Source organism: Emys orbicularis, chromosome 10, assembly GCF_028017835.1.
Source record: "Emys orbicularis isolate rEmyOrb1 chromosome 10, rEmyOrb1.hap1, whole genome shotgun sequence".
Lineage (NCBI taxonomy): Eukaryota > Metazoa > Chordata > Testudines > Emydidae > Emys > Emys orbicularis.
The window spans coordinates 82,485,034-82,512,453 of record NC_088692.1 but is presented as its reverse complement, the minus strand read 5'-3'; the positions used below and the strand labels follow the sequence as shown (position 1 = coordinate 82,512,453).

At 40.4% G+C, this 27,420-nt stretch overlaps 1 protein-coding gene across 1 annotated transcript in view; it reads right to left on the bottom strand.

The window, feature by feature from the left end:
* MEF2A (myocyte enhancer factor 2A) overlaps nucleotides 1–27,420 on the bottom strand; it is a 145,373-nt gene that overhangs the window by 53,354 nt on the left and 64,599 nt on the right. The window lies entirely within an intron of this gene.

Below are 27,420 nucleotides of genomic sequence, written 5' to 3'. Positions count from 1 at the left end.
TAATGATTCCTAACAGTTAGCTTTTTTGACTGCCAGTGCATATTGATCAGATGTTTTCAGAGAAATATCAACAATGACTAAGATCTCTTTCTTGAGTGGTAACAGCTAATTTAGACCTATCATTTTGTATGCATAGTTGGTATTATGTTTTCCAATGTTCATTACTTTGCATTTATCAACACTGAATTTTATCTGTCATTTTGTTGCCCAGTCATGCAGTTTTGTGAAATCCCTTTAACTCTTCGCAGTCAGCTTTGGACTTAACTATCTTGAGTAATTTTGTATAATCTGCAAATTTTGCCCACCTCATTGTTTACCCCTTTTTCCAGATCATTCATGAATATGTTGAACAGCACTGGTCCCAGTACAGATCCCTGGAGGACACCACTATTTACCTCTCCTCATTTTGAAAATTGATTATTTATTCCTACTCTTTGTTTTCTTTTAACCAGCTACTGATCCCTGAGAGGATCTTCCCTCTTACCCCATGACTGCTTACTTTGCTTAAGAGCCTTTGGAGAGAGACCTTGTCAAAGGCTTCCTGAAAATCCAAGTACACTATATCTACCGGATCACCCCTGTCCACATGTTTGCTGACCCCCTCAAAGAATTCTAATAGATTGGTGAGGCATGACTTCCCATTAAAAAGCCATATTGACTCTTCTCCAGCAAATCATGTACATTTATATGTCTGATAATTCTGTGCTTTACTACACCTCTACCCAGATATAACGCAACCCGATATAATACGGTAAAGCAGTGCTCCGGGGGGGCGGGGCTGCGCACTCTGGTGGATCAAAGCAAGTTCGATATAACGCGGTTTCACCTATAACGCTGTAAGATTTTTTTGGCTCCCAAGGACAGCATTATATCGAGGTAGAGGTGTATAATTTAAACCAATTTGCCTGGTACTGAAGCTAGACTTACCCAGCCTATAATTGCCAGGATCACCTCTGGAGCCTTTTTTAAAATTGGTGTCACATTAGCTATCCTCCAGTCATCTGGTACAGAAGTTAGTACATACCACAGTTAGTAGTTCTGCAATTTCACATTTGAGTTACTTCAGAACTCTTGAGTGAATACCATTTGGTTCTGATTTATTATTTTTTAATGTAGCTATCTGTTCCAAAACTGTCACCTCAATCTGGGACTGTTCCTCTAATTTGTCACCTAAAAAGAATGGCTCAGGTTTAAGAATGTCCCTCACATCCTCTGCAGTGAAGACTGATGCAAAGAATTCATTTAGCTTCTCCGCAACAGCCTTAACTTCCTTGAGTGCTTCTTTAGCACCTCGATCGTCCAATGGCCCCACTGATCGTTTGGCAGGCTTCCTGCTTCTGATACACTTAATTTTTTTTCCTGTTAGTTTTTGAGTCTTTGGCTAGTTGTTCTTTAGATTTTTTTTTGACTACTTTTCACTTCACTTGCCAGAGTTTATGTTCCTTTCTAGTTTCCTCAGTAGGAGTTAACTTCCAATTTTTAAAGGATGCCTTTTTGCCTCTAACTGCTTCTTTTACTTGGCTGTTTAGGCCCGGTGGCACTTTTTTGGTCCTCTTATTGTGTTTTTAATTTGGGATATACATTTTATTTGATCCCAATACTTCCTTACCTCACAGGGGCGTTATGTGGATAAATACATTGAAGATTGTGCAGCACTCAGATGCTAAGGTGATAGGGGCCAGACTTGCAGAGAGAAATACCTGCCACTCAAACTGTCTAGTTTTCTCTCTTGTTTGGCCTTCATTGATTAAAGTAAATTTTCTTCACAAAAAATGGTTTAGTCTTTTATGAGGTCTAGGGTCTTCCATAAGAGAAGACATCAGAAAAAGAAGTTTATCGTATCAAACATGACTTATCCAGGTTGCCATGAATTAGACACCCAAAGAGCTCCTTACAGACGTTTCAGTACTAAGTGCCTATCTTGTAATTTCTAGATAGCTGTGCAAATCTGCTCCTTGCATAAACTTCTGATTCTTTGCTCAGTGACCATTCTAAAACAATAATATAGGATAACTTTTCAGCCAGGCTGAAGGCCTGGCCTCCATTTTCCCCACAGCAGGCACAATTTCTTTCTGCAAAATGTGCAGGCATATTTTGCATCCTCAAATGAATTCTGTATGAAACTCCAAGTTACTTGCCCTTTTACATACCTTATTGTGAATGTAAGCGTGTCTACACAGCAAAGACAACCTGCGGCTGGCCTGTGCCAACCGACTTGGGTTTGCAGGGTTCGGGCTGTTTCACTGCTGTGTTGACTTCCGGGTTCAGGCTGGAGCCCTACCACCTTGCAGGATCCCAGAGCCTGTACTCCAGCCCAAGCCCGAAGTCTATACAGCAATGAAACCACCCCGCAGCCCTAACCCCAGGAGCCCACGTTGACTGGCATGAGCCAGCTACGGATGTCTAGTTGATGTGTAGACATACCCTAACAGTACACTTATCATACAATCCAACAAAATACATAACACAGAAATTCACAGGGACTGAATGTAATGGCCACAAAACAGGAGACTCCAAGTTAACAGGTGAAAAAACGCAGTTAATTCAGTATAGGACATTTCTTGAGCATCAGTGGATCTCATCAGCACTCCATGCCATCAATCCACCCACATGTTTTTTCATCCCCAGGACAGCCTTATACCTAAACCATTCTGCATCAAATCTTAGAATCAAAGGACAGGAAGGGACCTTGAGAGGTCAGCTAGTCTAGTCCCCTGCACTCATGGCAGGGGTAAGTATTATCTAGATCAGGGGTCGGCAACGTTCGGCACGCGGCTCGCCAGGGTAAGCACCCTGGCGGGCCGGGCCAGTTTTATTTACCTGCTGACGCGGCAGGTTCGGCCGATCGCGGCCCCCACTGGCCGCGGTTCGCCGTCCCGGGCCAATGGGGGCGGCGAGAAGCGGCACAGGCGAGCGATGTGCTGGCCGCGGCTTCTCGCCGCCCCCATTGGCCCGGGACGGCGAACCGCGGCCAGTGGGGGCCGCGATCGGCCGAACCTGCCGCGTCAGCAGGTAAATAAAACTGGCCCGGCCCGCCAGGGTGCGTACCCTGGCGAGCCGCGTGCCGAACGTTGCCGACCCCTGATCTAGATCATCCCTGACAGGTGTTTGTCTAACCTGCTCTTAAAAATCTGCAATGATGGAGATTCCAACACCTCCCTGGGCAATTTATTCCAGTGCTTAACCACCTTGACAGTTAGGAAGTTTTTCCTAATGTCCAATTTAAACTGTCCTTGCTGCAATGTAAGCCCTTTGCTTCTTGTCCTGTCATCAGAGGTTGCTTCTTGTCCTATTCTCCTCCTTGTAACAACCTTTTATGTTCTTGAAAACTTATGTCTCCTCTCAGACTTCTCTTCTCCAGACTAAACAAACCCAACTTTTTCAATCTTCCCTTATAGGTCATGTTTTCTAGACCTTTAAATCCTTTTTATTGCTCTTCTCTGGACTTTCTCCAATTTGTCCAATTAAAGTCAAGATATACCACATCTACCACTTCCCGAAGGCTTATTACCCTGTCAAAGAAAGCTATTATGTTGGTCTGACACGATTTGTTCTTGACAAATCCATGCTGACTGTTACTTATCACCTTATTATCTTCTAAGTGTTTGCAAATTGATTAATTATTTGTTCCATTATTTTTCTGGGTACTGAAGTTAAGTTGACTGATCTGTAATTCCCCGGGTTGTCCTCATTTCCCTTTTTATAGATTGATACTATATTTACCCTTTTCCAGTCCTCTGGAATCTCTCCTGTCTTCCATGACTTTTTGAAGATAATCGCTAATGGCTCAGATACTTCTTCACTCAGCTCCTTGAGTATTCTAGGATGTATTTCATCAGGCCCAGGTGACTTGAAGACATCTAGCTTGTCTAAGTAATTTTTATCTTGTTCTTTCCCTATTTTAGCCTCTGATCCTACCTCTTTTTCACTGGCATTCACTACATTAGATGTCCAATAACTACTAATCAATTGCTACTAATAAAGAAGTGCAATTCACTAAAAAGATCTGAAAGAAGAGAGTCATTAAAACTCAGGGTTGTGGGGTTGGTTTTTTTGTTTTTGTTTTTAGAGATACACACAAGTCTCAGATTACCAGAAAAAAATCTCAATACGAAGTTTCCTTTCATAGCCAAATCCTATTCCCAATTTGGCCACTGACTCGTTAGCCATAGGAACAAGTTAACAACCTCTGTCAAACCTCAACTTTCCTGTCAATAAAATGGAGATAATACTGAGCTTCATAAAGCACTTTGTAATGCTTTTCATCTGGGAAATCTCAAAGAGGCAATAGCACAAACTTTTCAGAAACTAGTTTGGGAAACACGATTTGTCTAAACAATCTGAGTCTTTTCTAAGTAAAGCCCCCTTGTGCATAGATTTTAAATAAAATTCAATCTACAATGCAGACACTTTGGTTTTTCCACTAGGTTTCACAATACCATGTTAAGCTAATGATTAACAAGTTAGTTTATTTATCTTGCTATTCTTCTAATAAGGCTGAACCAGTGTCTATCAATGAAACAGCCACAATTCAAACAAGTTTCTTTTAGCAGCAACCAAGAAACAGGCAGGTCTGGCTCAACTCTCATTGAAATGCATTAAACAAGGTGCTGTACATTCTAATATCTGACAAGTGCACTATTTCAATGCCTGAAATAGATCTTCTGCAATTAACACTTTGAATAATGAGCTTTTCAATGATGCACTATTGGATATAAACTTAGCTACAAGGTCATACTTGCCAAGATTTGAACTGTAAATAATCAAGACAACAAGAGCAGAACCTTTTAAACTCCATCAAAATATCATGAACTTTAGTGGGGTAGAGAAAATAAAACACAAACTAAAAATAGGAAATTTTCCTCCTAAACTAAAATGTCTTACTTCCTATTAGAGATAAATTGGTAAATATGACAATGTTGGTTAAATGTTAATTTTTAAATTGAAATTTATCAATAGTCTTGGATGATAAATGTAACTGATAATTCATATATTAACAGCCTGTCATTATGAATAAATTCAAACTCCCATATACAGTAATTACGTTATTGGATTCTGCAAGAATGGCAGGTCAGGAAAAAAGATCTGATTTCATATAGCTAAAAGAAAAATGACACATGCATGGTACTTTTGACCACTGGTATGTACCTATTCTATTTCTTAGATATTATTCGTGATTATTTAAAGATGACATCGCAAGCGAATAGTACAACCAGTTATTCTGGGGATTAATGGCACAATCTCCACCTGCCAAAAAAGTATGAAGGGTGGCATATAAAACTGACAATGTTTCAAATTGCATTCGGAAATTCAATAGCATTGCCTATATTAGAACCAAATGACATCTAGACAAGGAATGCTAAGCAAGGAATATTTAAAGATGATCCTTTTCTTCCTTTAAGTAAACATTAATAGGATTAACGGTGCATCTATACAAGGCTTTTTGATGATTAAGTGGAAGCTTTCACCTTATCTCAAAGTGTGCATAAAAAAAGGGATGCCAATGCACACTTCATGCACACTGAAAATTCTTTTACAAAGGTCAGTATTATGAACTAGGCTCAGATCACAATAAAAAGAGGACTGCTGGTAAGCAGACTGTTGGTGGATAAAACAGTTGTCCATATCACAATAATTACCACCACAATTGACCCCTTTTGTGTAAGTCTATGCATGGAAACTGAACTGCACTTCTACCTCCAGAAATGGACCCTGGAGGAAAGAAAACAAAACAAAACAAAAAGTTGAGGCATGTTTCAGGATGGTGCCTAGAAGCTTGCACCACCATTGCTGGGTCTGTAACCACTCAATGGGTAGAAAGAATTACTGAATCATAGAAACTAGTGATTAGGATGACCAGACAGCAAATGTGAAAAATCGGGACGGGGGTGAGGGGTAATAGGAGCCTATATAAGAAAAAGACCCCAAAATTGGGACTGTCCCTATAAAATCGGGACATCTGATCACTCTACCAGTGATGGAAAAAAGACATAGAAAACAGTCTTGAATTAGCTACGTGTCTTAGTAATTGTAAATATATTAGTGCAGATTTACAATCCCGGTTTGTCATTCAATTAGTAATATAGTTCTTTTTTCCTCCCTTCATAAGTTAAGCTATGCAACCCTTTAACCGTTTTAGTAACTCTTTTCTGAACATTCACCAGTTTTCTAATCTCTGATAATGACATGGCTGCAACTGACAGAAACGTTCCAACTGTGGTTGCACCAAAACCCTAACAGAGGGGGACTATTAACTCCCTGTTTTGGATGGTAAATTTCTGAGTAGGAGGTCAAAAACTGCATTGATATCTTTTGCAGCTATATCACATTCCTCAATTTGTCAATATGGCAACCTGCACTGCTCTAGAGCCATTCAGTTTTTTTGTATAAAATTAGATGTATAGCTTTTATTGAAAATAACTAATACATTATCTGAAAATACTTTGGGGGTCTCAATTGTGGTGAAAATGTAAGATAAACTGGGTGTGAATATTGAGACTGGGCCCTGAGAGAGTTGAGTTAACAGCACATCTTGAGTACATAGTGAGGCCAAAGGCTCCCTAAAAAGGTCAGTAGAAAGAAGACAGCTACTGTGGTTCTTCAAGATGTACTATTCACATGGATTCCATGTCCCACTCTCCCTTCCCTGGCTCCCTATAAAGTCCTGCTTCTCTGGAATTCTGTATTGATGAAAGAACTGAGGAATGGTTGGGCTCACTTTGCCATTTCTACCCCTCAGGGTTATGGAAGGGACAAAACATTCAGGATGCAGGTGTGACCCCTCAAATGACACCACTGGCCAAAAGAATCCAATCTTGGATGCATGTGCAGTAAGAGCGGAATCCACATAGACAATCAATCATTCAAAGTAGCCCTGGTTATTCTTTATTTATGAATGATAAAAAAAAATGTCTGGGTTTAATGGGTCAGTTTAAAAGCATGTTTCAATTCAGCATTTTTGAGAAATACCAGATAAATAGGATATTATGGTCTACTTATTTTTAATATATATCATTTGCTTTTAAACACAAGTGGATTCCACTTGTCAGCTACAATAGCCATGGACAAGGATCATGAGTTCCACACTACACCATGCATTATATGGCTGTTTATAGGCCATCGTCTAAGTAAAGTCTGGGCTACAAATATTAAACCCTCATTTGAGAAGTTGCAGAAATAACAAATCTTCCTTTAAGATGTCCAGTCATACATCCAATAAGCCAGGTGACATCCTAGCACATAAAATGTAAAAGAAAATTAATGTAATTCAATTCAATTATTTCATTACAGAAAAAAAAAACTAGTTTTATCCTGGTAATGTTTCATTTTCAACCTAAATGATGATTAAAATGTACATGTTTAAGCAACTGGGTGTTATTCCAAATGATTTATGCATCCTGAAAGGAACTGTACATAACTCACTGAGGAGACCCTTAATCAAGAGTATGACAAGTACATGACAAAACAATGTAACCAATCCTGTACACTATACTATTTTGTAATCTGAAATGTTAAACAATAACTTGGTTGGATCAGTAAAAAAAATCTGGTACAATGCCAGTTTTAATTTAACCTTTTCCTCAAATACTGCAGTTTGTGATTTGTTTTCCATCTACTCAGGACTAAGTGATTAACAGACTTAAAAAGATTATTCAAATTTGGATCTAAAAAGCAAGTAATATCAAGTAGACTTTTCATACTGGAAAGTTAAATTATGACGAAATTATATAAAATTTAATTCATAGCACGATAGCAGGAATTTTCTGTAGTCAAATATGCAAGTGGTAAGAGTATTCATGACACAATCATCATCTTAAAAATAAAATCCTCTAGCAGTAATGGAAACAGATTTTGCTCTGGCTGTTATGAACGTTCAATATTTTGCATTATTCCAATTAAAATTACTTATAGTACATTGTAAAGGAGAGTACAGTACAGTGAAAATGAAGGGTGTTTAAATGGTTTTGTAATTAGATTTTAAAACATTCTTTAGATTTAAGAGGTATAAATAGCTCACATCTTTACTAGCTAATATGGTTATAAGTTTAATGTGATCTTCATGAAAATGCTATGTCATCTACAAGGATAGCATGAGCCAATAATTTGAAACCATAATAATTAAAAGTAATTTAAAATTAACTAATAATTGCAGAATGTTCCTTGCAGATAGCGATTCACCTTATGGAGTAAACTACCCCTTAGTGTTCCATTTAACAGGGACTTGCCCCACACCAGCATGGAATTTGGTATACTTTAAAAAATGGTGTCTGTTAAGGTCTCAAATATTCAAAATTTTAAGATCTGGACCAGACCTCTGGAAATTTGCTAAGTATACATCAAGCAATAAATATTTAAGGTAGGGATGGGAACCAAAACCAAATATTCAGCAAATTATTTGAGAAAAAGAGAGTATCATTTGTATTCAGAAAAATGTGCAGAAAGATTGGTCCTGTGACATTGATCACAAGGGTCAAAAACAGTGTTAACCAAGGTCTAGGGTTTTGTACATAGAGACCTCAGCCTGCTTAGTACCAGGGCAAACACACCATTAAAAATCCTTTTCCCCTTTTATTAAAGATAAAGAAAAGAAGGAAAACAGTTAAATATTTGAAATGTAAAGTATTAAATAAAGTTTTCATTTTAACATCCCTTGTTCCCCTTCTCCACAGCTAGAGAGAATTTTTAGAAGGAAAACCCCTTTGTTTGATAGTCTCTTAGCTAGTATTGAAGATGGCAAGAACTGTCTTTTTTGGGAAAAGAGAAGAAGTTAGTTGAAATGGGTTGCAGCTGCTGTTGTTGTTGCTGCCATTAAAATCTGATTCCATTTTATCCCAGGTGGTGTTTAGGATTCAGCTGGACCTGGTAGAGATGGTGATGTTATCTGGGTCCCCCTCTCTCTGGCCTGTTCTGGTCAGAATATTTTGCAGGATTATGACAACAAAAGTTCAGGGTCCCAGGAGATGGTGGGGGTGGCAGCCATGATGGTGAAGCTTGCTTAAGTAGCCTCCATCTGTTATTTCCCCCCCAAGTCTCTTTCTTTAAGGACCCCAAAAAGGGTATAGTGGGTAGAACAGCCCCTCCCCTCATTATTTTGGCCACCAACTAGGCCTAGTTTCTCACACACCAATTTGGTTCATTAATTTCCAGACCCACATTTTCTTGTTTACCAAGCATGATCTCAAAACAGTCCTTGAGTTATATCAGTACGCCTTTTTGTTTGGACTAATTCCTTTTTTTTCCCAGTTTATAGCACTCTTCATTAAAAATAACTTGACCTACTTTTCATGGTTAATTCATAAACAGCCAAAAGTTATAAGTAAAGCTATGATTTAGTCATGGGTATTTTTAATAAAAGAGTCATGGACAGGTCACAGGCAATAAACAAAAATTGTCGGCATAGGCACCGGCTTCCTCCACGCCCGGGAGACGCTCAACACCGTCCCTCGGCCCGCGCCGCTTCCAGCAGCTCCCATTGGCCTGGAGCAGCGAACCGTGGCCAGTGGGAGCCGCGATCGGCCGGACCTCCGGACGGGGCAGGTAAACAAACCGGCCCGGCCCGCCAGGGGCTTTCCCTACACAAGCGGCGACCCAAGTTTGGGAAACACTGATTTAGAGGAACAGAACTTATCCTATCTATGGATTCTAAATGACTTAGCAGCAGATGTTGTTAATTCATTCTCCAGCAGTCATTCTTCCCTCTGAAAGTTTGTTTCTGCTTCCAGTAAAAACAAGTTCGAGTAACAAGCCAAGGAAGCTGAAGGTAAGGTGCAAATCAATGTAATCCCAAATACTATATAAAATATTCCACATCCTGCAGAGGAGGATACAATTCAAAGACAAACTTGACATTTCTAATTTTTGCTTTTAAATTAGAAATAGTATTTTAAACCAGAGGGGTGGAATGAATATCTATCTAGGCACACAGACGTGCCCTCAAAAGCAGTCAAAATGTGCATGAACTATAAGAAAAAGCAGCTTCATTCCTTTAAAACCAAGTAAATGTGAAAATTCTCTTTTCTTTAAATTGAAGACAAAAATACAAACATTAGCTTCATGTCAAAGGTGCAGCTACTCTATCTTTGTTATCTCTACAAACATTAGTCCAGATGCTGGTTAGGACAAGCAGAAACTGTAGCTTCAGATTATCTGGAGGCAAATAAATTAAAATGTGATTTGTCCAAACATGAAACAACAACATGAAAAGAGAATGCTGTATTTTTCATCAGCCTAGAGCTGTTGTTTTTTTAAAATCTATTCTACTTTTGGCAATTCTCCATATATCAGACATCAGGTAATACAAAATGACATTATCTAACTGGCAACAAAGAAACTTTTTTCTAACGGTGTCAGCTTTCCTAAAATCACGAATGATCTGTGTCATTTTTAAAAAACATGTCAACGTTACTTAGTCATCACAATGCCAAAAGAAACAATTTGCGCAATGCCAACAGAAAATGAAGATGCTATCTGCATGTTTTACTTTTAAAGTGGATAAATACAACAACGTGATTTTATGGGAAGATCTGAAAGTTAATAAAAGACCTTAGTTCATATTTAAGAACATCATGAATGAACTGTCTTTCAGGCTCTGGATATTTATAAATGTAGGACAACCTATCCACAAACACACAAAAGAGATGTAGTTTCTCTTTTTCCAAAATATTTTTAAGTTTTGTCATTATGAAAATATTTTCACCTTGCTTGGAAACTATTTCCCCTCCTCTAACCTCATATGGAAAAAAATGTTTCGTGATCTGGGATTTTATTACAATAGACATCACTGGAAAAAAATAAAAATTAAACAAAACAAAAACACAGTTTGGAGAGTACTGAATGTACAAGCTACTTCCCACTGAATTATGTTCTAAAGCCCTCTTTGATTTGGTCTGGTTTTGTCTCATTCCAGGTAAACTTCTCTTGGCATACCGATCACTGCTCTACAGCCAAAATGCTTCTGAAATAAATGTAGTCAAACTTTACTAATTCTGGGTCACTGAGAACGAAAATGATGCTTAAAATTGTTGATTGGCTCTAGTTTTCAAGATATGCTATTGGGTCAGTATATACGACCCTTGACTTGGGAATGGCGGAGGATAAGTGAGTTATAAAGGGAAGGGATCTCAATTTAAACCAGAAATGACTAAAATACATCTTTGACTGGATCTATGAATAAATCTATGACTGGGTTTGGACAGTACTTGCTTTTTAGGCAAAACAATGAATGATGCAATCTGAAGCTGGTATTGCATCATACATGATATGAATTGCATCATGTTATTCCTAGAAGTCATGGATGATGCAATCATAACGAAGCTTACATCACTCTGCTGAACAAATTGCCCTATATCAGCTCTAGAAATCATACAGTGTCGTGCTCTCTTATTTGTCAGTGTTTGATTTTGCAAAGGGACACATTTCTGTTTAGCCAAAGTGAGCAGAGATGCCTCGTACTTGTGTGAACAGTGCAGATAACTTCTGCTATGTTTGTGGTGAAGTGACTTTTGCATCACAAAAGCGCAGTATAACCACTATGGTTAAGAAAGCCTATCACCTTTATTTTGGCTGCAAAATTGGAGATCAGGACAAGAGGTGGGCCCCACACATATGCTGCAACACTTGTGCAACAAATCTTCGCCAGTGGTTGAACAGGAAAAGGAAATCTATGCCTTTTGCAGTGCCAATGATTTGGCGAGAGCCAACAGATCATACCAGCAATTGTTACTTCTGCATGGTGCCCCAGTTGGGAAAGGTGTGTCAAAGAAGGAAAAGTGGACTGTGCATTATCCAAACATTTCATCAGCTATACGCCCAGTACCCCACGGAGAAGGACTGCCGGTTCCTGATGCACCAGAATCATTCTCACTTGAGTCAGACGAGGAAGAGGCTGAAACTTCTGGTCCTGAACCATCAATGTCACAGGACCCACATTTTCTCCCATCCTCCTCCTCTGAACCACACCTCATAACACAAGGTGAACTGAATGACCTTGTCAGGGATTTGGAACTACCCAAGAGTAAGGCAGAGCTGTTGGGCTCCAGACTACAGCAGTGGAATCTCCTGGCAGGTGATGTTAGGGTTTCCATGTTCCGTGACCGTCAAAAGGATCTTGTCCCATTCTTCTTCATGGAAGGTGATCTTGTAGCCTGCAACAACATCGATGGTGTGATGGCAGCCCTCAACATCGTTCACGATCCAGATGAGTGGAGACTGTTCATTGATTCATCGAAGAAGAGTCTTAAAGCTGTTTTACTGCATAATGGCAATGTTTTGCCATCAATTCCAGTTGGTCATGCAGTCCATATGAAGGAAACCTATGACAACATGAAACAACTTTTGAGGTGCATAAACTATGACCAACATCAGTGGCAGCTTTGTGGCGAATTGAAGGTTGTTGCTCTCTTGCTTGGTCTGCAGACTGGATACACAAAGTACTGCTGTTTTCTCTGCGAATGGGATAGTCGTGCAAGAGATTCCCACTACATCAAGAAAGATTGGCCACTCCGACAGTCATTGGAGCCTGGGAGGAAAAGTGTTCAGCATCCACCACTTGTTGAATCAAGGAAGATTTTGTTACCACCCTTACACATCAAGCTGGGTCTGATGAAGAACTTTGTCAAGGCCATTGACAAAACACAAGCAGCTTTCAAGTACCTCCGTGGAAAATTTCCAAGGTTAAGTGAAGCTAAGATAAGGGAAGGTGTCTTTGTGGGTCCTCAGATTCGTGAACTTCTTCGAGATGATGCATTTGACCATGCACTGCGTGGCAAGGAAAAGACGGCATGGAAAGCCTTCCAGTTAGTGGCAATCAATTTTCTCGGAAACAACAAGGCAGACAACTACAGGTTGTTGGTGGAAAACCTCCTCAAGGCATACAAAAGCCTTGGTTGCAACATGTCACTAAAGATACATTTTTTGCACTCTCATCTAGATTTTTTTCCACCGAACTGCGGAGCAGTGAGCGACGAGCATGGCGAGCGATTTCACCAGGACATTGCAACAATGGAGAAACGCTATCAGGGCAAATGGAGCCCATCAATGCTTGCAGACTATTGCTGGACAGTGACAAGAAATGCTCCATTTAATGAATATAAGAGACAAGCCAAGAAGCGCCGAGTAGACACTGAATAGGACTAAACTATGTACAGAATAGTTTTTTGCCTTTTGTTTCATAATAAATTTTATTTATATAACCCTTTTGCTGATTTTTAAAGTGTTACATAAACAGGACAGGTGAAATATTATCATGTAAAGCAACCATAAACACATGAAAAGACCTAGGTTTACAATTTATGATTAAAACTCTACTATCTACATAATATACATAGACATAAAATGTAAAAACTTAAATATCTTAGAAACAGTAGCCAATCAGTTATTTTAATTGTCATGTTTGAATTCAGCACATCAAAATACATAATAAATAGCACATTTTATCTCTGAAGCAGACGACTTCTCAAAAATTGTAGACCAGTGTTATGGACAGCTGGGCCATAATCGCCAACATATATTGCAAATATTTGCACCAAAGTGGATCTGTTCAACCTCAAAAAAAAATTTTTTTTAATCTTGCACACAAAACTACTTTTACATAATTCTGTAGTGAATCAAGACAGATTGGGCTTCTCTCCAAGTTAATCAGAAAGCCTTCATGCTTCCAGGGCAACATACCCATAGATTCACTAAGTGTTTGTCACTTCATTCTTGCTTCTGATAACTATTGACACTATACTTTCTCAGAAGGGTGCTAAAAAGTAAGAATTCCGATTGTATCAACACTATATTAATATTTTAGTCTCAGTTATGTAATTATGTTTTCTACAATTCGATGCAAAAGTTTTTGCAAAGTTTCCTTCTCAACATTTTCATCTTTTTCTTTCTTTCTTTCATACATACATAGAATCATAGAATATCAGGGTTGGAAGGGACCTCAGGAGGTCATCTAGTCCAACCCCCTGCTCAAAGCAGGACCAATCCCCAACTAAATCATCCCACCCAGGGCTTTGTCAAGCCTGACCTTAAAAACCTCTAAGGAAGGAGATTCCACCACCTCCCTAGGTAACCCATTCCAGTGCTTCACCACCCTCCTAGCGAAAAAGTTGTTCCTAATATCCAACCTAAACCTCCCCCACTGCAACTTGAGACCATTGCTCCTTGTTCTGTCATCTGGTACCACTTAGAACAGTCTAGATCCATCCTCTTTGGAACCCCCTTTCAGGTAGTTGAAAGCAGCTATCAAATCCCCCCTCATTCTTCTCTTCTGCAGACTAAACAATCCCAGTTCCCTCAGCCTCTCCTCATAAGTCACGTGCTCCAGCCCCCTAATCATTTTTGTTGCCCTCCGCTGGACTCTTTCCAATATTTCCACATCCTTCTTGTAGTGTGGGGCCCAAAACTGGACACAGTACTCCAGATGAGGCCTCACCAATGTCGAATAGAGGGGAATGATCACGTCCCTCGATCTGCTGGCAATGCCCCTACTTATACAGCCCAAAATGCCGTTAGCCTTCTTGGCAACAAGGGCACACTGTTGACTCATATCCAGCTTCTCGTCCACTGTAACCCCTAGGTCTTTTCTGCAGAACTGCTTCCTAGCCATTCGGTCCCTAGTCTGTAACAGTGAATGGGATTCTTCCGTCCTAAGTGCAGGACAACCCCAAATTGTATCGAATTTTGTAATTTTTCCTTTGGATTATTCTTCAGCAGTTGTTCACTTAAAAGACAGTAGTCTTCTTAACATTAAAAAAAGGTAACAAACCAATATATGATTATTTTACACCTCTTGAAAATTACTTTTATATTCTGCAAAAATAATTTGATGTAGTCATTTCCCCCCCAATATTATGCATACATCCAATATTACCAAGTAGTTCCGTTTAGGACAACCTATAACTGAGTGTAAGGTGTAGCTATATCAGCGGGAGAGGCTCTCCCACCAACACAGCACTGTTTACACCAGCGGTTAGGTTAGTATAACTACGTCACTTAGGGGTGTGGATTTTTCACACCACTGAACGATGTAGTTATACCAGGGGTCGGCAACCTCTGGCACACGGCTCGCCAGGGTAAGCACCCTGGCAGGCCGGGCCAGTTTGTTTACCTGCCGCATTGGCAGGTTCGGCCAATCGCGGCTCCCACTGGCCGCGGTTTGGCCGTCCCAGGCCAACGGGGGCTGCGGGAAGCGGCGCAGGCGAGGGATGTGCTGGCCGCGGCTTCCCGCCGCCCCCATAGGCCTGGGACGGCGAACCGCGGCCAGTGGGAGCCGCGATCGGCCGAACCTGCCGACATGGCAGGTAAACAAACTGGCCCGGCCCACCAGGGTAAGCACCCCTGAGTTATACCAATGGGTCTGTAGTATAGACCTACACTATAAATCTTTTGAATATTAATTTGCTAAATAAATTGCAATAGTTCAGCGTTCTAAACTGTACAGCTATATAACTGTTTGCAATGTTGTTGTAGCCATGTTGGTCCCAGGATATTAAAAAAAGAGATAGAATTTCTTATTGGTAGTATTACCTCACCCACTTTGTCTCAGCTATTCTATAGACTAACTTACATGATCAGATTTACTGGTATAACCAATGGGAAAAGTGTTCAAAAAAGGAAACAAATGTAAGGCCCCAGATTGCAAGCTGTTTCTTACCATTATTTTAAAGACTCAAAACTATTCTTGATCAACTTCAGTGCCAAACAGATACGTTAGTTCAGGGGTTCTCAAACTTAATTGCATTGCGACCCCCTTTTGACAACAAAAATTACATGACCCCAGGAGGGGCGGGGGGGCAAAGCCATGGGCCCGGGGGTGGAGAAGCTGAAGCCCAAGGGCTTCAGCCCCAGGAAGGGGGCCTGTAACCTGAATGCCGCAACCCAGGACTGAAGCCCTCGGGCTTCGGCCCATGGCGGTGGGGCTTGGGCTTCAGCCCTGGACCCCAGCAAGTCTAAGCCAGCCTTGGCGACCCCATTAAAATGGGTCCCGACCCACTTTGGGGTCCTGACCCACAGTTTGAGAACCGCTGCATTAGTCAAATATAATTTCTACAACATTACACATAATATTCTACGTTTTATTTGCCTGGTGTTCTCCAAAGCACTGTGTCAGGTCAACATGGAGATAATTTTGCTTGATAGTGCAAAAAAAAAAAAAAAAGAGTCTGCAACTGTAGAAATGTAACCTGAAATATTTACATACTGTATTTCAGGAATTTGTTCAGTGGCACAGTGTTCCAGCAATGACAAAAAATAGGGGTCAACAACATAGTTCTGGTATCTATAGACAGGTGATGTGGACTTCCCCATTGCTGCTGCCACTTCTTGGTACCCACATTTTTTTTCCCCAAAAGAGAAAAGCGCTTCTTGACTATGTTTTACCAAAAGGGAATGTTTCTGTAACATCTATTTTTCTCCCCTTTACTTATATTACTTCCTCCCTACCTGTGATTTTTTTCTCCCTTTCTCTTCCTCCCTGGCTGCTTAGCCTCCTGTCACTCCCATTCTTCAGCCCTTCTGTTTTATGCTAGTGTTTTTAAGAACTAATATGTCAGAGCTTGGTGGAATAACAATATTTGATAGGTCTACACGACATGCTCAAGGGAGATACACATCATAATACTAAAAGGAATCTGGATTGAGTACCCATGGTGCAATCCCAGCGTAGAAAGCACTTAGAATCATAGGACTGGAAGGTGCCCTCTAGTCCAGCCTCATGCATTCAAGGCAGGACTAAGTATTATCTAGACCATCCCTGACAGGTCATTGTCTAACCCGCTCTTAAAAATCTCAGATGACGAAGATTCCACAAGCAGCCTAGGCAATTTATTCCAGTGCTTAACACCTTGACAGTTAGGAAGTTTTTCCTAATGTCCAGACTAAACCTCCCTTGCTTCAATTTAAGGCCATTGCTTCTTGTCCTATCCTCAGGGGTTAATGAGAACAATTTTTCTCCCTCCTCCTTGTAACGTGTGCATAAACTACACAGCATAAATCAGACGTCAAAAAAGGAAGCTACTGACATATTCCTTATAGCTCTAAATTATAAACAATAGTCTTTTATATAACAAAATATGCTTTAAATACAAAGCCAAGAACTCCCCACCTACATAAATATGCACCTACTGTGCAAAACATTTCATTGCAGAGATACCAACTACGTTAGTGAAGTAAAAAAATGACACTCTCAGCTTGTAAAGCTATTTAAAAATACACTCTTGTCCAACTTTGGCAGCATGCACGAAGTTCTACTTTCAGAGAAAAATAAATTTCAACAGATAAAATTAGTCAACACCACTGAATTTATTAGTTTTATGGCTATTTATCAACTATGAGTAAATCATGAGGATAACAGAAAATGTGAACTGACTCCCAATCCACAGAATCTCAGTGAAATCAATGGGCTATAAATCATCAAAGAATTTGGCCACTATGTACAAAGAAGATGCTACAAATTACCGCATGACATGAATTCCATTCTGACTATATATATGTAGGAATTCATCACAGCTACAGTGCACCCTGGAAGAAACTTGCAACTAAAGAAAGGTGTTTACAAATATGAAGAATATGAAAAGAACTTTTAGAGGGCTCCCCTTTCAGGCATTAGTTTTCTTTCCATTTCTGATTGAAGTTGCATTTTCATACTATTAAAAAAAATGACTAAAAATTGACTCTTTGGCCTTCTTTTTGAAATACTGTGAGGCTTCTCTTCTGAAACATTTCATTGGCTGGTTCAAGCCTTATCACCTTTTATGCAGATTACATTAGTTGACATGAGCTATCACTCGTTCTCTGACTCCTTGTTTCATTTACCTCTCACCTCATGTAGCATCTCTGAATAGATTTGATGGAAAACCTATTGCTTGGCACACACAAAACAAGACTGGACATAACCAGTAAGTATTCAAAAGAGGGAACAATCCGACACTGGAAGGGAAACAGGACTAGTGTACTCAAGGTCTTTTCCATTTTCTCTTTTTTTTTTTTTGGCAGAGATTACATTATTTTTGAAAATGTAGGGTTTTAAAATATTTGTCTACACAAATATTTAGTTTACGGCAAGCAGAGAAGTGAATTTACCTCACACTAGCCTGCTGCAGACTAACTCTCCCCATAGATCCTGATGACACATTAATGGATTATTAATGCACTTGTGTCTACTCCTGTTTCAAAGAGGACTAGACCAAAGTGCATTAACGAACTATTAATGCACTTCAGAGCTTGGTCCACAGAGTCAGTCCACAGCAGGCTGGGTGGGGCAGATTTACATCCTAGCTTGCCATGAACTAACTGTTCATGAAGGCAAGCCCTTCAGAGTTTTTTCCATCAACTTCACCCAAATGCAAAAAGACTATGGAGTTCTTTCAAGTACCCTCAAAATATGGCAAAAACATACTATCATCACATAAAAAGGTAAAGAACTTAATTTCAGTGAGTGTGTTGGTTACCTGTATCCAGGGACAAAAATCATAACAAAACAAAACAAAACAAAAAGAGGCTGGTAAAAACAGGAACACTACACCTAGCTTTTTCCCTAGCTTTCGGCTTGTAACCTTAGTGTTTCCACACCAACTCCTCTGTTCTCTACAGTGTTACACTTGTCCTCAGGCACACTCTTCATCTAGCTGTGGAGGTACATCTGCTTGTTTATGCTGCAGGCTTTGCATGTGCAGATGAGATCTGAAAACTGCACTCAAAAGCCATGACCTTACAAACAAGTCTTTTAGTGCACATGCTGTTTTTCATCGTAAGAGAATAGATACTCGTAGTTCTTGATAATCGAAGCATGACCCAACGTAAAATGTATACTTCTCTTTCTACACACTAAATATTAGTTTCAGAGCAGTGGCTTGTTTGCACTATTTTAGGAAATTGCATATATGTGCACATCAGCTTGCTTCCAGTTAGCATAACAGTTAAGATGTATCTACTTTTTTCCCTTCAGCAACAGCAATGGCAATCCACAAGATAGTAGGTTTGCATCCATGTATTATTTCTATCAAAAAAATCATTAATGCCATGCAAAATCATCACAGGAAAAGCATTTCCCATTACATAAGAGCTAAGATAATTTACACAAACATCAAGATCACCTTGATTTATTTCAAACCAGGAAACAAATGGTCCTGTGATCATTATTCTAGTATAGCAACATTGTATAAATTAAACCAGGGGTCGGCAACCTTTGGCATGAGGCTCTCCAGGGTAAGCAATCTGGCGGGCCGGGCTGGTTTGTTTACCTGCCGCATCCGCAGGTTCGGCTGATCGTGGCTCCCATTGGCTGCGGTTCGCCGCTCCAGGCCAATGGGGGCGGCGGCCAGCACATCCCTCAGCCCGCGCCGCTTCCCGCCGCCCCCATTGGCCTGGGACAGCGAACCACGGCCAGTGGGAGCCGCGATCGGCCGAACCTGCGGACACAGCAGGTAAACAAACCGTCCCGGCCCCCCAGGGTGCTTACCCTGGCGAGCCACGTGCCAAAGGTTGTCGACCCCTGAATTAAACTATACCAATTAATGTAGATATACATTTTTATGATAGAGATTGTTGTACTTTTGCCACAGTTATTAAACACCCATGCAGAATGTCCAAGATAAATAGATCTACTGTGTACTTCAGAGTAAAGAAGAAGAAAACAAGGAAACACGACATGGGACCAACTAAGCACTGAAGATGGAGCAAAGATTAAAGATTAACTAGACATGTCCCAAAACCTAAACAAATACTATACCTGAGTTTTTAATTAGGCTAATGAAGAGCTTAGCCATAAGGGAAACTGTATGAAAAAAGAATTTGTGGGATTTCACAGAAGATATTCCTTTCTTTTTATGAGACTAGAAAACAATATTAACATCATATGCTTTTATATAAAGATTTTTTTTCCTTTAGGTGAAGCCATAAGTATTCCAAGGCTGGAGACCGGATAAAGAAACAAAGCTTACTTTCCCTTTTCCCATATGTGGCAGTGGCAAAAGCCACCCACAAATTAATAGAAGATTTACAACTCAGTTGTAATACCATTCAAGTGAGACCACTGAGCAGAAGAATAATTTTTAGTGCAAGTCAGTGGTTTCACCCTTGGCAGCTTCAGCATGAAACAGCTCCAGGTGGTTGGAGGTATGGTGGTTGCAGCTACAGGTGATCACCAGTGTCATTCCATTTGCAACACTGGGAGCAAACCAACAACTAATAATGGGAAACTATGTTCCCAGAACTCTTCTTTTCCTTAGCCAGTCAATGATGGGCTCCCATGAAACAGGAAACTGCTATATGCCAATCACTACAGAGGCAGCACTCCATAGTCCTGAGCAGAGAGAAGTCAGTGACTACTTTCAAGCCTCCTATGTTCTATTCTTACTCTCTCTCTAAACTGTTGCCCAGTGAGTGTCTGTTGTCACAGTCTAGACACACCAGTTAATCTGTTCCTATCAGCAGAACTCCACTGGGCAGGGAAGGGAAAGAGAGGGAAAGGGAAAAGAGAGACTCAAAGGGAGGGGGAAGATAAATGGGGAGAGAAGGCCATGGGAAAGAGCTAGTAGAGAAGTCAAGAATTTGGGGATAAGCACATTGTTAGAGACTAAGGAGGAGGAGAGAAGTGAAAAGAAAAACTAATGAGAGAAGAGAAAGATGAAGAAAATACAGAGGGAGAGAGAAAGGACAAAAACAGGTGAGCCATGGCAATTTGCCACGAGTACGACTATGTTTTAGTCACAGAGGTCACGGAAGTCACGGAATCCATGACTTTCAGTGACCTCCGAGACTTCAGTCTGCGGTGGTCGGAAGCTGCAGGGTCCCCTGCCACCCATAGGGGCAGGAGCTGCAGGGTACCCCACCTCTGAAGGCCCCTGGAGCTCCAAGCCGTCATGGGCAGCAGGGGAACCCCCAAAGCCGCTGCAAGCAACAGAGAACCCCACAGCTCCCGGCAGGGGTGGGAGAGAGGAACCCGCCCAGCTCCCAGCCACCGCGGGCGGGGGGACTCCCCAGCTCCCAGCCCCCCACGGGTAGTGGAGGATCCCCGGAGCTGCAGGCGGCAGGGATATCCCGCAGCCCCCAGCTGCTGCAGGCAACTCTTAGCCCCTGCACAGCTGCCCCGGTTCAGGTGGTGTGGGGACCCACAGATCCCCATTTTGTCAGGGATATTTTTAGTAAAAGTCATGGACAGGTCACAGCATCCGTGTATTTTTCTTTTTGGCCCGTGACCTGTCCATGACTTTTACTAAAAATATCCATGATAAAATCTTAGCCTTAGCCATGAGCACTAGGGAATAGCATAGGGATCTATGCCCAGCTATTAAACAAAAATTCCTAGTTCTCAGTTCAGAAATCAATGTTTTTCTTCCAATTATTTTATGTATAACCCTCCGGCAGTGCAAGAAGATGCTCTCTGCTTAATTTTAGTTTGTTCTGGGTAACAGTTCTTCCAAGTCCTGAACTCAGGTTTTGCAACTGTAAGAGGAGGAGAAAGTGCCTTTCAAATATTTTGTTTTTAATCTATTTTAGGCAAATCATTCAACAGGTCACTAGACAGAAGATTTTCTTACTGGTTCTGAGTACATACAAGGCTGAAAAGCAAGTTGGTGTTGGACTGGTTGGCTCCCTCCCCCAGTACTGAGATTGAACTGCATTACATACCAACAATGCAAGGGGATAAGGCTGATCCCGAGGTCATTCTAAGCCACAGCAAATATAAGTCATAATTCCTTACTCACCAAACTCAAGTAGGCAAGTGAATTTGTCAAGTGTTAACTTAATTAATTATATATTAATATATAAATAAAACTGCAGAACATAACGTAATTGTGTATATGCAATTATAATTTAATATGTATAAAACAGAATTGATTTATATGAAATTATATTTTTATATTAAACTCATATGAAATGTTTCCCAGTTCTTCTTAAATAACCATCTCAGTATCCAGTTTGAGCGAGATTTTTGGTTACAACTCTGCTTCTGGTGAAGGGACAGTTAGGAGAACCACACTATTCATTTCATGTCGTTCTTTGAAATGACTGTACATCACCTCAAAATGCTTGAAAGTCAACATAATTTCATCTCTTTCGTGACACTACAGTATAAACAAAAGGTGATAAGCCTTGTAGGATATAAGGGCAGTTTCACCTCTTGAATGTGGAGGAGCACGAAGACCTGGAATTTGCCATTTGATACTAAAGCAGAAGTATGAACTAACCATTTAGACACTGCATTTCAAAAAGATCAAATTTCATATCAGTAGCCTGTAAGATACCTAACAGAGCACTGGTACCCTTTGGCCTTGAAAAATGTTACTACAGTGACTTCAAAGCAATGAATTACTCATACACATTCCACAACAGGTTAGGTCAATTACTGTAGAATTTTCAAAAGCACACAACTGAGGTAGGAACCTAAGCTCCAATTTCAAAAGTGACAATCCTTAGGTGCATTTCTGTTGTAGCCGTGTTGGTCCCATGATATTAGAGACACGGGAGTGAGGTAATATCTTTTACTGGACCAACTTCTGTTGGTGAGAGACACACTTCTGAGCTTACACAGAACTTGGTCCAATAAAAAAATATTACCTCACCGAACTAGTCTCTAACTCTTAGGAGTCAAAGTCCATGGGACTTAGCCTCCTAAGCATCTATGTCACTTTTGAAATTGAGACATAAGGCTTGTCTACAAAGTGAGATAATGCACTCTACCAGGATTAGATTTCTAAAGCATACTAACGTGCTATGTATTACTTGGTCAGTGTAGACCTTGCTGGCGTGCGCTAAAGGTTCTCTACTGCAGTGGTTCTCAAAGCTGGTCCGCCGCTTGTTCAGGGAAAGCCCTTGGCAGGCCGGGCTGGTTTATTTACCTGCCGCGTCCGCAGGTGCGGCCGATCGCGGCTCCCACAGGCTGCAATTCGCCGCTCCAGGCCAATGGGGGCTGTGGGAAGGGCGGCCAGCACATCCCTCGGCCCGCCCCACTTCCCGCAGCCCCCACTGGCCTGGAGCGGCGAACCACGGCCAGTGGGAGCCGTGATCGGCCGAACCTGCAGACACGGCAGGTAAACAAACCAGCCCAGCCCGCCAGGGGCTTTCCCTGAACAAGCAGCGAACCGGCTTTGAGAACCACTGCTCTACTGCACAGAACTAGAGTAAAGTGCGCTATGGAACTTTTAGTGCACACCAGCAGGATCTACACAGACCAAGTAATGAGCAGCACGTTAGTGTGCTTCAGAAATGACACCCAAGAAGAACGTATTACTGCACTGTGTAGACATTCCCTTAGAGGCTTTTGAAAACATTCCCTGAATCACTAGAGCTTATCTCCAAAAAACACTACTTTTTTTTTTGTAAACTGTCTTTTATACAAAAATCCATCATAGCCAATAACAAATTTCTAGGCATCAAATACTGAAAAATCACCTTAAAGGAAGATATTCGGAGGGTATTTGCCAACATAACAGAGTAGCCAAATAGGTGACAATTGTTCTCTTTTCACCTGTTTTACTCGGGAGAGAAATAGCTTTCAGATCCATTGGACCAAAGCATTGTTTCCCAAACTTGGGACGTCGCTTGTGTAGGGAAAGCCCCTGGCGGGCTGGGCCGGTTTGTTTACGTGCCGCGGACGCAGGTCCGGCCGATCGCGGCTCCCAGTGGCCGCGGTTCGCCGCTCCAGGCCAATGGGAGCTGCTGGAAGCGGTGGCCAGTACGTCCCTCGGCCCGCGCCGCTTCCAGCAGCTCCCATTGGCCTGGAGCAGCGAACCGCGGCCAGTGGGAGCCGTGATCGGTCGGACCTGCGGACAGGGCTGGTAAACAAACCGGCCCGGCCCGCCAGGGGCTTTCCATACACAAGCAGCGTCCCAAGTTTGGGAAACACTGGACTAAAGGATTTTGGATACTTTGGTAGCTAACCAGATTCCTGACTGCAGTTCATCTCTCCTTTGTTAAACTGAATTAGCAAACATTTCATCTTCAGTTCAAACACTAATTTAATACTGCGATAACAGTATCAATTGTTTGTAGAAAATTAAATTAAAGATAAATTACAGTGACAAAGTGGCAGATTTAAGATAAGAAAATTCAGAATTAAGGCTTTCACTTTGTCCCTTACCTACAATACTGTGTTTTGTTATTGCAAGGAACTATATATTTTTACTTCAGTTGTGCAAGTTATTGCAGAACATATGAGTTACAGATCGCGAAGGTTTAACTATGAAATTCTTGGCTTTTGTCTTTTTCAATCAGGCCAGCAACATCAAAAATAAAACAATGGCATTTGTGAGTATTTTTATTTTTTTTTGGACAGGATAGAAGAGAACAAATAATTTTCACTATGGTCCATATATAGTCTGGTAATCTTCCTGATCAGACAAAATGCAAACAGTAATATGATTCTTTCACAGACATAATAGAGGTTTCTTAAAAGTGCTTAGACCATTGTTTTCATAATGAAAATGAACATAACCATATTTAGAAGCATAATATACCATTTCTGTGACAAGTTCAAGAGCTGCCTTCAAACTTCAGCTCCTCAAGGATAGGTTTTGGTTTCTGATTAAAAGGATGTACTGTTTACCGTTCCTTTGCACTCAACAGTGGCTGGTTACTAAGTTGCCCTACAAAAGATCAGTTGGGCAATCCTAATAACTCTCACACTACAAGAACAAGGTGACACCCAATTAAATTTAAAGGCAACAAATATAAAGCTGAAAAAAATGTTTTTTAAACACACACTATATGCAGGATTAAACCATGGAACTCATTACCACAAGATTACTGCACAATAGCAGGGGCAGCTATGAATGAGGTGGAATAAAGGTCATTTGGGAATGGGAGATGTTGGTGAAAGATTGTGAACTCTTGGGGCATGGATTGTCTTTTTTTGTGTGTTTCTACAGTGCCTAACATACCAGGATCCTGGTCCATGGTGCTACGGTAATACAGTAATAAATAATAATTCCCCAGGATCTCCCACTTGGAGCTGCTAATATCTGAACTGCCTTGGAATGGCTAACAACCTTTTGTGAAATATATTCTGTATTTTTTAGGGGGAAAAGAAGATGAAGCAGTAAGTTAATGGCGTAAGAAAAAAAACTATGTTAGAATACCACGATGCATCTGAAAATCATAAAAATAAAAAGGCGTTTAAGATTATATGAACTTTCCCTCAATTAAGCATTTTATACATTAAAGTTAAGAGAAAAGAGGCTCATCCTTTTATTTAAAGTTTAACCTTGTGGATTTAGACCACAGTTACATGACCCCAGAGCTCCCACTCAATTCCATGAGAATTTACTCAAACATTATGTTAGTGCGCATGGTATAAATAGCTAGATACAGTAACTGGAATACAAAAAGGGACCTCTGAAATAGAACAAGCAGGATATTTATTTCTGTATATCCTGAGTATTTTTTACAGCCTTCCAGGAACAAGTCTCATCCAAATCAAGGCTGAAGTTGAGCAATTATTTGTATGTTGGCAGGCAAAACTATCCCACCCATCCCTCACCTGAAAAATTATCTGTTAATTGTCTAAGTAGCAACACCCAAGAGAGGTGCACGGTAATTTTAGGGGATGAATTCAATGCGTCTCAGATCCCATGTTAAGAATGCAGCACTAGCTGATTTTAAAAAGCCAGGCATTCCCTCTCCCCCCCCACCCCACCAATGTTTTCCCTGTGAACGGAGCATGAAATTCTACACTGTCCTGAGAGACTTTTCATAACAGAACTGAATATTAAACTACATAATATAACTTTTTTAATCTATTTTTTAATCGGGAATGGATCTCTAGGGAAAGAGGTCAGCCTACCTTACCTACCTCTGATGATCTTGATAATCCATCAATATGGATAATATCAGTTTTACTGGCCAGACGGGAGGAAGCAATTACTAGATATTTGTGTGAGCAACAGGAAATAGAGATGGCTATAACTGCATAGGGATGCATGCAGTTCTAGGGGTGAAAAACTCTTGAAAGGATATACATTTGCAAGATGACCCCTCAACTCGGTTTCTTTTAATTTTGCTAAAAGTGCGTCCAGGAAGGGTTCAGAAGATATCATTTTAGAGAGATTCAGAGTCCAGAGGGCTGATCTAAAGAGGCTGAGGGCTGTGTTTCGTGTAGGGTAGTGTTGTGTATAGAGGACAAGGAAAAGTCCCTAAAAAATTAACTAATCTAGCTCTGATAATCTAAGAGCTACATAAAATAGAACTATAGAAAAGGCACTAATGGTCTGTAGCACAGACGCAGACACAATAAGAGGCTCCTTGTATGTTATCTGCAACAATAGAACTAAGGGTTATATTTTCTTACCCCCTGCTTGTAATTATATCGACTGTGTGCATACTTTATTTGTGTTAACCCAAAGATGTAATAACTGTTTCCTCAAACCTATCCAATAAGGTTTGTATTGTCAGTATCAATGAATTATAAAGTTCATTATACAAGTCTGGTAGATTGACATCTTTCCCTTGCTGACCAACTGAGATATAAGACTGTCTCCTGAAATTTTTCAAATTTTTCTTAAAAGAAAATATGAAGAGCTTGTTTACTCCCTGATTTTCTGCTACTATGAATTCTGTTTGGAGATGGATCATAAACAGGACTAACTTCTTAATAATCTTGTGGGTTTACAACAGAGTCAATCAATGGAGCCAAATTATGTATATTAATCAGCATTCCAAAACTGTCTCCAGTAGGCAAATAATGCGTAAATTTTGGCTAGAACATTGGCACTTCAAATTTCAAATGAAGCACAGACCAAATCTCATCAGGTCTGCTGGTAGCTAATGGTCATTATGCAGCAGTGTTTGGGATCCTCACTCTTCCTTTTTTAAAAGCTTGAACCTCTTATAACAAACTCCTAAAGGGATTGAATCCAGCACCTCTGACTCTAAAAGCATGAGCCTCTAGTGCTTGACCTAATGGACTGAGTCCATTAGCTTGGAGGCAGCAGCCAAATCAAGTCTCCATATATGGTCTAGCCACTAGAGGGGGACAGAGAGAAATGCTGTTAGCATGTGTTACAAGACAACACTATTAAACTTCACTTACAAATTTATTATACACATTTAACCATTACTTCCTCAAACAATGAATGAGACCCAATTTTATTTAAATTGTAACATTTATGTTTGTCAATATATTGTTTCCAAGAACACTGGATTCAATTTTTTTACCTAACTTGTTTTCATTGTTTGAGGATCTTTCTTTCTCATTAGACATTTTAAATATATAATCCTATTTTAAAAGATTAATGCTATAGAAAGTTTGCAGGGAAAAATAATAAAAATGACAGTTATTTAAAATGTAAGAAAATTTTCTTTAAAGGTACAGTAATACTAAGACTACCATAAACCTACAGTAGTGGAATGCTGAGAAGCTTTATATTTTTCATATTGTGAACAAACAAGGGGACCAGGTTCCTCAACATTCTGATTGTTTTTATCCTCTCTTTT